This window comes from Mesocricetus auratus, unplaced genomic scaffold (assembly GCF_017639785.1).
Source record: "Mesocricetus auratus isolate SY011 unplaced genomic scaffold, BCM_Maur_2.0 Super-Scaffold_100023, whole genome shotgun sequence".
In the NCBI taxonomy this organism is placed as follows: Eukaryota; Metazoa; Chordata; class Mammalia; order Rodentia; family Cricetidae; genus Mesocricetus; species Mesocricetus auratus.
In genome coordinates, this window is record NW_024429204.1 from 3,398,393 (window position 1) to 3,411,763 (window position 13,371).

Here is a 13,371-nt window from a genome sequence, read left to right on the forward strand (position 1 = left end):
GTTAGCCCAGGGTTCCAAGGATGCATAAGGTGCATTCGGGTGCAAAGGACCCTTTAAAAGACAGACCCCGCCCACTTAAGCTCTCTTTCCGGCTCTTCCCTGGCTCCCCGCTCTCTCTTCCTGCTCTTCCTTTGGGGCAGACAGGACTTTTCCTGTTTCTCTCTTCTGTCCTCTGTCTCTGTGTCTCTCCTCCCCATCCCCCTCCCAATAAAACGTGTCACTTAAGCTCTGTCTGCCTGGCGTGTTTGTCCCTCTGCGTCGGTCACCCTCGCCGGCCATGGTACCTGCCACGGAACCCACCCAAGGTGCCCCCTCCGAGCTTTAGCCTAACGGCTGGACCTAAAGATCCCGGGTAAACTTCCAATTCCCTGGTTCTGCAAACGTCGGTTCTGTGCGCAGCACAGGGGTGGAGAGGAGAGGCCAGGGTCATTTGGAGTTGGCTCCTGGGCTGTTGGTGATCGAGTACAAGCAACCAGCCTGCTGCTGTCACACCCCACGGTGGCATGTAACCAAGGAACAGCGCTGACAGGCTCACAAAAGCACTCCTTTGTGTGGGCAGGAGTGGGAAATAGTCTCAGCTGATAACACTTAATTTTTAAAAGAAAACCATATGAGCTAAAGGGAGCTGGGGATGGATGTGGGAGCTATGTATGAGTCAACCCCTGAATTTCTGCATCAGTTTCACGTTATAAATGACACACTTTCAAAGTTTCTTAGATTTCTTTTTTTCAAAACTTGTAATTTGTCTTCAAAAGGGCTCACTTGGAACCGTGCTGAAACATGTTAGGAAGATTCGACATCTACTCTTATTCCAGGGTATTTGTGAAGCAACGACTGTGCATTTTGCTATATTTAATATAAAACACATTTCAGGTAATCTTACAAGCTGGGAATCACATGTGTGAAAACTGGTTATTTCTTATAAAAACAAAACAAAACAAAACAACCCAAAGCCAGTTGTTATCCTGTAAGATATTCTTTCCCCCCTTTTTAAGCTATTGTTGCTTGAAAATAACCAGAATCTCCATTAGAAGTGAAATACTCAGGTTTCTGAAAGTCTCTCTCTCTCTATCAATTTATTATTATTATTATTATTATTATTATTATGTGTATGGGTGTTTCATCTGCATGTCTGTGTGTATATCATGTGCATTCCTGGTGTCTGCAGAAGCCAGAAGAGGGCATCAGATCCCCCGGAACTGTAGTTACAGAAGGTTCTGAGCCACCAGGTGCATCTGGGAGTTGAACTAGGATCTTCAGGAAGAACAGAGCCCTGAACTGCTAGACCTCCTTCCCAGCTCCTTTGTGCTTTAATCTGAAATGCCTGATTTATTTTTTTAATGCCTGCAGACCAGAAGAGGGCATCAGTCCTGTTATAGATGGTTGTGAGCCGACATGTGGTTGCTGGGAATTGAACTCAGGACCTCTAGAAGAGCTGTCAGTGTTCTTAACCATTGAGCCATCTCTCCAACCCTAAATGCCTGATTTTTAAGTTATTTATTTTTCATTGCCGGGAAACAAACCCCAGAACATTAGCACACGATGCTGAGCAATGCTATCACCGAACTCCATCCCGGGGCCTCAAATGTCCAATTCTCAGGTAACACATGTGAGAATAGCTTTCCTCGCTTGTGCACATTCAAATTGACCCTTCAAAGCTTCAGGTAGGAAAGTGTTAGTCAGCAGAGTGATGGAGGAGGTCCCATGCCTGCCCTCCTGATTGCAGAGCAAAGCCGGGAACCGGCAAGCCTGACTGTGTTAGATGTAACACGAGTAATAAAAAACCAGAGACAGATATTGGGGTTCAAGTTTAAGATCAGAAAAGCAAGGCAGCCAAGCCAGTAGCTCTTACCTCTACCAAGGGCCGGGAGAGCCTCTCCTCACCGTGGCTGGAGACTAAATCTCAGAATACAACATGAGATACTGGGCTCCTGCCTTTTATACATCCCTCTAGGGCTGGGATTAAAGGCATGAGCTCTGTTTCTCTTTTAGACTGATTCACTCTCATGTAGCCCTGGGTGTCCTTGAACTCACAGAGATCCATCTGCCTCTGTCTCCAGAGACCTGGGATTAAAGGTTGTGTGCCACCACAGCCTGGCTTCCACGGCCTTTGGCTAGCTTTACATTCTGATCTTCAGTGGCTTTATTAGATCATAGACCATCTATCACCACAAATCAGAACTGGGGGAGCCAGTGCTATGAACTCAAAGTGAGAACAGCCTTGGACTACAGAGGGAGGAAAACATGCCAGTGCGCACACTGTTAATTTTTAATGATGATATCAACTCTTTAGCCTCAGACAGTTAATTCTTGGACACCATACAACAACATACATGCATACAACAACAACAAAATCCAGGCCAAATTCCATTCCATTCTCTGACACACTTGACCATTAAAAGCATCGGATTTTTTTTTCATCAGTCACATGGGGGGTGGGTGGGTGTCGTTACTTATTTCATAGCTGGGTGGGTGTGGAGGAGAGTGTGACGCGCCCTGTCAATCACTGGGCCGTCTGCGAGGCAGCCCCTGCCCGCTGGGTGCTTAGACCGTGGGAAGGGAGGAAGGGGCTGGGTGTCTACCACGCGGCTTTGTGCACAAAGGCTGCGAGTGGGAATGGGTGTGAAAAGACTTTAAAGGGGGGGATCTGCCACCGCGATGCGCACCCGCGCCCTGTTTCTTGGCACGGACCTCCCACCTGAGCTAATTAAAGCTCGGCACAGGTGGCGGCGGAGAACGCTGGCTCGAGATCCGCCGTGCGGACACAGGGATGGGACCGTCGGCTTTTTCTTTCTTCTTTCTGGTAACAGGAAGCAGCGTCCTTTGTTTAAAAAGGCAAAGCCAGGGAAGGGAACGTACGTGGGTTTACTCGAATGCCGCGGGGAGGAGCGGCGAGAGGGGTAAGAGAAACGCCCGGGAGACGACGGAAAACGAGAAAAATTCGAAAACAATGTGCTGGTGACCAGTGACGCGTGCGTGCAGAGACCAGAAATGTGCTGGTGACCAGCAACGCGTGCGTGCAGAGGCACGCGCGGAAAACAGGGTCCTCTCTGAATTAGCCTGGCTGCAGCACCCGCTCCCTTCCTAGCCTTTCTGATCCGCTCCTGGTCTACAATGGCATAGCGATGTACGACTTAGTAAAGAGGCCACAGGAGTGGGCAGGGCAGAAGCTGGTGCCGGGGCCACCGAGGGAGAGCAGCCCTCCAGCCTGAGGGATGAGGAAAGCCAGACTTTCTGTGGGTGGAGCCACCTGAGCCCGAAACTGCACTTTAAGTATGGGAAAAAAATATCCCCTGCCTTGCAGCATGAGTAATAAAAACCCAGAGGCAGATACTGGGGTTCAAGCTGTATTCAGAGAAGCAAAGCCGCCAGCCACTGGAGAGTTCTCACCCCTACCCATGCTCAGACGGAAGGGGCGATCCCCGAACCTCCGATTGCACTGCTCCTCACTCACTGAGCCTGCCCTGAGTTCCTGTCTCCTGCCTAACATTCCTCTCCCCGCCTAGCCACATCATTCCTGTCTCCACCTCTCTAGTGCTAGGATTAAAGGCGTGAGCTTTAGACCGATTCACTCTCATGTAGACCAGGCTGGCCTCGAACTCACAGAGATCCGCCTGCCTCTGCCTCCTGAGTGCTGGGACAGAGCTGACTTCTTGGGGCCTCTTGTACCAAATTCCCTTTTGCTTTCTGGCCATGGACTCTCACCTGGGGTTTTTTAAGTCTATACTGGAACAGAGCTCTTCATCCGGGGAGTCTCCGGGCACGCCACAGCAGAGCGAGCTCTTAGACAGCCCAGGGTCCTCCTGCTAGTGCCTGGACATGGCCCTTCCCCTTCTGACGGTCTCCACACCACCTCCCCACAGACAGTCTTGATGCCCCCTGCCAGTGGATTTGTTAGTGGTCACACCCATCTGGGCGTGGCTTCAGGTGTGGCGGGACCTGGAAGGCAGGGAAACTTGGGGGGTCTCTCTCCTCTCTCTGTCTCTCTCTTTGGTGGTGGATCGGATCGGAAGGGCAGAGAAAGGCTGAAGTGGTTCTTTACTCTTGTCTGTGTGAGTTCTTCCCCGACAAGACACCCATTTATCATTTATCTTGGGTTTAGTGAACTCATTACAACCCTGCCTTCAGCCCTTCTATAAGAAACGGAGAATTCTCCCATTATATCTCCCTTCCTCTTGGTGAGAATTAGGTGTAGGTAACATACCCACCCTGTTTCCATCTTTTCCTCAGATTAGGAAGTCAGCTAAGAGCTTTATCGAGGGGTTCCAGAGATGGCTCAGCAGTTAACAGCGCCGGCTGCTCTTCCAAATGGACCCGAGTTCGATTCCCAGCACCCCACATTGGCAGTTCACAACTGTCTGCAATTCCAGTTCCAGGGGATCCGGCATCCTCACAGACATACGTGCAGGCAAAAGCCCAATGCACATACAAAAGGATTCTTTTTTTAAAAGACCTTTATCAAATGTACTCTGAGCACACAGAACAATCCTAGCAGAGGCCCAAAGAGGGCAGCACATTATGGCCTACAGCAGCTGGGAAGGCCTGTGGTCTCCCAATGCTGGACTGCTCCACAGCAGTTCTGATTCGTCACCCAAACGGCCCCACAGTCGCCGAGGCAGCCGCCAGGGATGGTGTTGCACAGGCTCCCTGCTCTGTGAGCGCACACGGGAGCTTTGGTGCGCTGGTTCCAGGCCACACACTTCCTACCCAGGCTTCTGGCCTGTAACTCTGTGGAAATGTGTTCCACGCTCTCCTCGCTTCCTTCCACGCAAGCCAGGGGATTCTCCGACTGCCCTGTAACCACACAGGCCTCCTCGGGGAAAACCCAGGCTGGGGCTTTTGCCTGGGCTGTTTGGTTTGAAGTCTTCTTGGTGTAAGCCTAACCAGCACATTCTTTCCAGTGACCCTTGACCCTTGCTAACAGTCCGGCATCCCACCCCGCCCATTTGTTTCCCGGTCAGCTGCTTGCAGGAGGCAGTCAAGGACTTGGGAAACCTTTACAAGATTAGTGCCGGTTGATTTTTGGGTCCCTGACACGTAGTGCTGCTGACACCCAGGCTTCCTGCTCCTAGCTAGCCAGGAAGTCTGATGAGGTCCCCGAGGCCCAAAGGCTGACCTTGTCCTTCTAGTGGCTGCTATGACAAAGTTTGAGGGGGACCTTGAGTGGATTCCATGGCAGTCCAGGGTGACCAAGACGGGGGACAAGGGACAAACACACGAGGCAGACAGTGCTTAGTGAGGGAGGGAGGGGGAAAAGTCCCGTCTGCCCCAGGGGGGACATCAGGAAGGAGAGAGGGAAAGAGAGCATAAGTGGGGAGGGTCTTTTTTGTTTGTTTTTGGAGACACGGTGTCTCTGTATTGTTTTGGAGGCTGTCCTGGAACTCGCTCTGTAGACCAGGCTGTCCTTGAACTCACAGAGATCCACCTGCCTCTGCCTCCCGGGTGCTGGGATTAAAGGTGTGTGCCACCAACACCTAGCCTGGGCGGGGGTCTGTCTTTTAAAGGGTCCTTTGCACCTGCGTGCAGACTACACAACCATGGAACCCTGGGCTGACCAGGGCACTGCCTGATGCACTCTGCCAGGATGCCGTGGGGAAGCCTGGCCTGAGAAGCTTTTGTTCTCTAGACAAGGGGGAGGGAGAACTGACAGTCCCGTGCTCCTGCGACCTCTTCACCTGGCGGTGGCAGCGATGAACCCGTTCAGTTCTCTCTACATGGAAGAAGCCTGCACAGGCCGGCCCGCCTCCCTCCAGTGCTGCTTCAGCAGCTCCTGCCCTCACGCGGCTACAGTGAGACCTCTCCTCACCGTGTGCACGCTCCTCGGACCTTCTGGAACCCGCTCCCCTTCGTTTCCTCTGCTCCTCCCTCCGCTTCAGTTCTAGACGCCGGGCTGGTCCCAGGCCTCATTCGCTACACAACCTTGTCCTCCACCACCTCGGCGGTGCCACAGGCTAACCTGGTTCTCCTGGGCTCGGGGACGGCCCTAGGCGCCGTGCTTCAAGGGCCTGCTGCGTGCAGCTCCTTCTGGGATTCTTGACCTCACCGTGCTCCCGCTGTGACCCCTGTGGTCTTCTGTGGCTCTGCACCGAGCATCCCTGTCCACCACTGATGGGAGACACCCGGTTGTGGCAAGCCGTTATTTGAGGGCGTGTGACTTGCTTATCTCGGGGAAGCTGTGAGTCTTTGCGTGTCTAAAACACCTGGTGGGCTAATAAAGAGCTGAACGGCCAATAGCGAGGCCGGGGCTGGCAGGCAGAGAGGACAAATAGGAGGAGAAACAGAGGAGGAGCAACGAGAGAACAAGGAGAGGAGGATGTCAGGGGCTAACCACCCAACCACCCAGCCACCCAGACAGCCACACAGCCAGCCACACAGCCACCCGGACACCGGACACCCAGACACCCAGACACACAGCCACCCAAACACCCAGACACACAGCCACCCAGACACCCGGACACCCGGACACCCAGACACACAGTCACCCAGCCACCCAGCCACACAGCCATCCAGACACCCGGACACACAGCCACACAGCCACCCAGACACACAGCCACCCACGGAGTAAGAGTGAAACTAAAGTTTGCAGAAGTAAGAAAGATAAAAGCCCAGAGGGGAGAAAAAAAAAAGGTAGATGGGACGATTTAAGAAATGTTGGCAGGGAATAAGCCAAGCTAAGGCCGGACATTTATCACTAAGGACGAACCTCTGTGTGTGATTTATTTGGGAGCTGGGTGGTGGTCCCCTCGCCCACCCAGAGATCCTAAGAGTGAGGAACAACTGACAACACCTGGTGGCATTTTGTGACTTTCTGAGGAGCAACTTCTCACCGTCGTTGGGTTTGCCCATGGTCATTTGACAGTCGGAGTCTACTTCACGCCCCTCCCCTTCCGGTCGCTCCTCTGCGCTGGGAGCATTCCACGGAAGTGACCTCACCTGCTCAGGCGGTTCCATTAGACACTTGAAGTGCAAACCCCTGGCCAACCACCCCATCCCTGCAAGTTCCCATCCTGGCACCTGGGTGCTCTTTCCGGCCTCAGCCTCCGGAGCGGCGGCCTAGGACATCTGTCGCCAAGAAAGGGATTTGGCTCTGCTTTGACAGCGTCCCGTGCACGGGAGACTTCGGTTGCAATGTAGTGTACCTGGGCCACCAGTTCTCGGTGACCTAGAAGAGGGACTTGGGGGCCACTCCTAGCCAGTGACTTAACACATTTCTGCCCAGTCTTCCTTCACAGGTATGTGCCCCCCCCCCCCCCGGCACCTCAGCAGGAAGGCTTGCGCCCCCCCCCCCCGTCTCTTCCTGTTCTCTCTCCCTCCGTATTCCTCAGGGTCGTTGCCCCCCCCCCCAACATATCCGTTTTGCTATAGCTTCCCAGTGGCAACATTAGAAGCTTGCCTTTTTTATTCCCTGGGCATAGAACCCAGAGCCTCAGATAGGCCAGGCAAGGCCTGTGCCGCTGGGTTACAGCCCTAGAGACGCTGGAACGTGGCGCTACGAATCATGGCCTGTAAACACGTATGAAAAGCCACTGCAGACGGGATCTTCCGCTGGAGGCTGCGTCCTCCCTATTCGCCTGCAATCAGAATGCGTTCATTGCTGTCCTGCGTCAGCTCACAGGGGACTGACTGACTGCTGTCAGTCTCTCTGTCCACCGCTGAGCCCCATAGAAGCGCCTGAGCACTGATCCGTTGATCCACTTATCCTACAACGGGAGTCTCACGAGGCCTCACTTAAGCTGCAAAAGAGTGCAAAAGGCAGATAGTCTTGATTGGGACTCAGAAAGGCCGTGTGACTCCTCCAAGGTCACTTGGGTGCATGCTTGCCTGCCACCATCAGAAAACTAGGCTTCTTAATTGCAAATGCAAAGAAACAATCATTCCCTCCTCCAATGTTTAGAACCCAAACAGCGCTTCATCCTAGTGAGAATGAGCTTTCATTCACTCCACCTTCCTTTGAAGAAAAGGCCCCTTATCTGTTTTTGTTTGTTTGTTTGTTTTTTGAGACAGGGTTTCTCCGTGGCTTTGGAGGCTGTCCTAGAACTAGCTCTTTTTTTTTTTTTTTTTTTTGGTTTTTTGAGACAGGGTTTCTCTGTAGCTTTGGAGGCTGTCCTGGAACTCACTTTGTAGACCAGGCTGGCCTCGAACTCACAGAGATCCGCCTGCCTCTGCCTCCCGAGTGCTGGGATTAAAGGCGTGCGCCACCACCGACCAAAGGCTCCTTATCTGCTAGTGCCTCTGCTGAGGACTAGGGGAACACACTTTACAAAGAAAGGGGGCAGAGAGTATCCTTGTGCTGCCAATAACAAGCATTCTCGAGTTCTGGACCCTGCATTGCTGGGCCTTATGGCTGCTGTTGCTGTCTACAAGGGCAAACACTCAAAACTCGGTATTTAACAACTGCCAGGCCGCGTTAATCACGAGTCCTTGGCCTCTTTAGCTGCGTCACCCGGTCTTTAAGGACAGAATGACAGAGGCAGTAGGCATCACTTGAATTGGGCAAGGCAGAGGTATTTCATGGTCACTGGCAGAGACATGCCAGTCGGCCGAGAGCACCAAAACTCAGCTCTGGACACACAATTCCCGGGCGCTCAGCCTTAGGAGGGCAAATGTTCTGCACTGGGCTTTTTCTTTATATTAAACTAATGAAGGACCAGCTCAGAGTGCAAGAGTGTCTCTACGTTTAGACCTAGGTTATGAGAGACGTCCTTCTGTATATGTTTCTCTTACTGGTTGATGAATAAAACATTGATTGGTCAGTAGCCACGCAGGAAGGATAAGTGAGGCTACCAGAGGAGAATTCTGGGAAGAGGAGAGAGAGAGGAGGCGCCAGGAGATGCCATATAGCTGAGGAGTAACAGGTCCAGGCGTTCTCTGGTAAGATAAAGCCATGTAGAAATACATAAATTAGTAGCTACGGGCTAATAACTAAGAGAGAGCTAGTCAATAAGAAGCCCGAGCCATTAGCCAAACAGTTTATGCTTAATCTAAGCCTCTTATGCTTAATCTAAGCCTCTGTGTCTTTATATGGGGCGAAATGGCTGCAGGACCAGGCAGTAAAGAAACCGTCTACAAATGGGGACTGCAGGGTGGTGGGACTAGGCGGGACACAAACTTCAGTCTACACCTAGGGTCAACATCGTTGCTGTGTTGATGTCCTGCTTTCTGGTCCGTCTACTCCCCAGAGTGCGATGGAACTCACAGTGGCCTAAGAGCTACACTGATGCTCTCGGGTCTCCAGTTAGACTTTCAATAATCAAAAACCCTAGCAAACCCCACTTTCTGTAACCGCGTGAGCCGATGTCCCTTACTGAGCTGGAGAGCTGACTGTGACACCAGGCTGGGCCTCTGTTACACAGGGAGTTTCTGCAGCACCAGTGGGCTGTGGGTGGCATTTCCTCCAAGTGCCAGGCCCTATTATTAGGGTCTCTCATAACACAGCTCGATTAAACTCCGGCTTTCTCCTAAGCCAGTGAGTTCTGCCATTGGAGATTTTGGTGGGCTTTTGTCACAGGCGCCCGTAGGGGAGCTTGCCCTCAGAAAGGTATATAGGCTGGGGGGGGGGGGGGCGGTGATAGCGGTCCTTTGCAACTGAAAAATCAAAGCTGAAGCTAACCAACCCGCCTATTACAAAACACCCAAACTCAAAAGGCATCCAGCTGTGGCAATCCCAGAGGGCTGTTATTCTCGGTCAGAAGTAAGTTGGGGGGGGGGGGTCTCAAACCAAACCACACCAAAACAAAGGAAAAAAAACGATGCCAACGGTATGGAGAAGGCATTCTTACTATCTCCCATGAAGCATATACTACTTTCATAATTAACTGAAGACTATCCCCGAACAAGCCAATCAAGAGCCAGATACAAACAAAAAGATTCCCAGACCGCTTAAGAACAAAACGGGCATCTTCCACTAATATGAATTTAAAGTCAAGACGCAAACATTTTCAACGTTCATACCTATCCCACCAGACACCCTGGTCCAGCAACACATTCCCTTTCCTATGGCTAACACGCATCCTGAACTTCCCATGTGTGGTTTCATAGTTCAAAGCTCTCTCCAGACGGAGGCATTGTTCTCGTTTCCGGGTTATGGCAGTGGATGTGGGTAATGTGCAGGTGGGCTTCCCACTCGAGGTCAGACTCTAAATGGTGGGGATGGGTTTGAAACCCAGAGCTGAGAAAGCCTTGGCTGCTTCCTGGGTTCAGAGTCTATTTTCTTGTTTGTCATTTGACATCCGTGTATGAGACAGACAGGCACGCCTGGAATCAGACTTCAGACTGAGATGTTTTTAAATTACATTTTCATCTAGTTTTGCTTATTTTATTACTGTGTGTACAAACCACAGCATATGGGTGGAGGTCAGAGGGTAGCTGGTGGAATTCTCTTCTTCCCTTCCAGATGTGGGTCCCGGGACTCGAACTTAGGGTTGGCAGAGCATGCCTTTGCCACTGAACCACTTGCTAGCCCAAATGTCACTTTTGAGACTTGCTGGCTGTAACCGAGCCCTTTCTTTCTCTGGAAAGTACCCTGTATTGCTAGGGAGTTGTACTCTGATAACCTTATATCCACTGATAAACGGATGGCTCACCAGCTAACAACTGCCTTTCTACTTGGAAGCCACATACTACCAGCTCGAAGCACGCTGCCCTAGAGAACCCAGGCACCCCCCCAAACACACACTCTCAACAGGCTGTGCTGTACCTGTTGTACAATCTCCTGGTTTGTTTTCACAGTATAGTCCTGGTCATCCTGGAACTTGCTCTGGCCCCAAACTCATATGTCAGCCTGCTCCTTAAAAAAATGTTCTTGCCGGGCGTTGGTGGCACACGCCTTTAATCCCAGCACTCGGGAGGCAGAGGCGGGTGGATCTCTGTGAGTTCGAGGCCAGCCTGCTCTACAAAGTGAGTTCCAGGACAGCCTCCAAAACCACAGAGAAACCCTGTCTCGAAAAACCAAAAAAAAATTTTTTTCTTAAAAAATTCCTTCTCCCGGCCCTGCGAAGTAGGAAGAGATATGACTTCAGGGCCAAGAAAGGGAGGCCTGAGATTGCAGTTGGCACCAACCCACACCGGTTTCTGAATGTTCCCATGCAAGACAGGTTGGCTAACCCCAGCCAAAAGACAGCTGCCGTGAAAACCCCATTTGTACTTTTTATCCGGGAATTATACTACTAGTTTTTTCAGGAAAAAATGGCTACTGCATTTCTTGTCCCCAAATAAAATGGATTTGAGGGTTTAAACCACTGGTTGAAAAAAACTATCACAGGACAGCTGTATTTCCCCCTTTTAACCTCCCAGTGAGTGGCTAGGGAGATGCTGTTTTCCTGCTACGCATTAAAATCTAATGCATCTTATATATGTGACAATATTTTACGATCAATAATGCATAAAACAATGGGGTTTATAGAGATGATTTCATGTTATGAAATCTATTAAAATACATATTCAATAATTCATATATAAAATAAATGAAGCATATATAGAAAAGTAACCAAGGCTATAACACTGACGATCGTAAGCTGGATTCCTGTGCTTAAATGTAGCATAAACCATTTTAAAATACGTCTACATTTTAAATACAAATTAAGCTCACTGGGCTTTAAGAAGCCATCAGGACACACACTTCTGCTAGGTGACGGACAGGAATGTAGCCCCAGAAGAAAGCCATGGTCACTGGTGTGCAGTTTGCTGTTGTGTCCAGTTACTTGCTTCTCAAGCCTGGCGACTGACATCGGTCCTGCCTTACTATCAGCTTCCATGGTTTTCCTTGAAACCCATTCCCTGACCGTGGAGGAGTGCCGGAGCCCTGACTGCCGGTGCCACGCATGGAAACCAACCTGCACTTCGGTGCTCAGTGGAGTTGATGCCCTTTGTGCCCAACCCGCTGGGCCCTGCCCAACCTCACCCCCTGTCATCTGAGAACCCAGACACCCTCTCTACTTCATCCTCCTGGTCTGACTGCTCTCCCAGTTCCTTCCAGCTCCTTCTCTACCCATCACCAAAAACAAGGGCCTTCCACATTTTTTTTTTTTTATCTTGGCTTGTTTGTTCTTTTGACTACACATTGCCTTAAAGACATCATCTGTTTCTAAGACTTCATCTTTATGCATGCTAATGCAAATCTCACTTCAGTGCTGATTTAAGCCCTAGTATCAAATTCCAGACTGCACGCTAAACGTTCAAAGAATGCCACGCTATCCCTTTACCAATGTGCTTTTTCAAGGGCATGCTGTGCCTTGGAATTTGATGTTGTTTGAGCATGTTTTATACACAGCACGTACCCCTGTCATATTGAATTTGCTCCCATGGAGACCTGTTTGCTCCTATGTGACTGTGAGTTACTAAACACTGTTTAGATTGAAAAACTTCTACAACAAAGAGTGACAGTCCCCCAAAGTGCTTCCTACTAAGTGGCATTAAGATGATCCTTGTCGGCAGAGGCAGGCGGATCTCTGTGAGTTCGAAGGCCAGCCTGGTTTTCAAAGAGAGTTCCAGGACAGGCTCCAAACCCACAGAGAAACCCGGTCCCGAAAAACAAAACAAAAAGATGATCCTCTGGGACATCATGTTCACCTGCATGTATGTGTGTGCAACACACATGTCCCTGGAATTGAAGCTTGACAGCAGTGACCGACCAGGAGAGTGCTGGGGACCAAGCCCAGGTCCTCTGCAGTTGCAACGAGTGATTTAACCACGGAGCCGTCTGCAGCCCTCAGTCAAGAATTTTTGTTTGCTGATGAGATTTTCAACTTAACGGAACTGGATAATAGTCTTCACCTACAATATATTCACATTATCATAATGTCATTTGCCACACGATAAGGCATTTTTTTCTAAACTAGGTTTGATATCCAATAGCCTATTAAAATGTGACTAAAAACCTAGTCAGCGGATGTATTTTAAGGTACACACCCCTGCTGCTCCCATAGCCCTCACAGAGGCTCATAACTGCTCAAAAGATGCCAAGAATAAGCCCAGGTGGTGTGTTATGTGCCTTTAATCCCAGTACTCTAGAGGCAAAGTAAGTTCGAGACCAGCTTGATCTACAAAGGGAGTTCCAGGACAGCCAGGGCTACACAGAAGGGACCCTGTCTCTAAAAACAAAACAAGAATAGATGGCAGCCAGGTGGTGATGGTGCACGCCTTTAATCCCAGCACTGGAGGCAGGTGGATCTCTGTGAGTTCCAGGCCAGCCTGGTCTACAGAGTGAGTTCCAGGACAGGCTCCAAAGCTACACAGAGAAACCCTGTCTCGAAAACCAGAACAGAACAAAAGAATGACAGTGAGTGTTCGGGGTCAAGAATGTAACCGTCAGAAGGTAAGGGCATGCTGTCTTCAGGGCAGCAGACAGCCATTGTAAACATGACCACAGCAGCT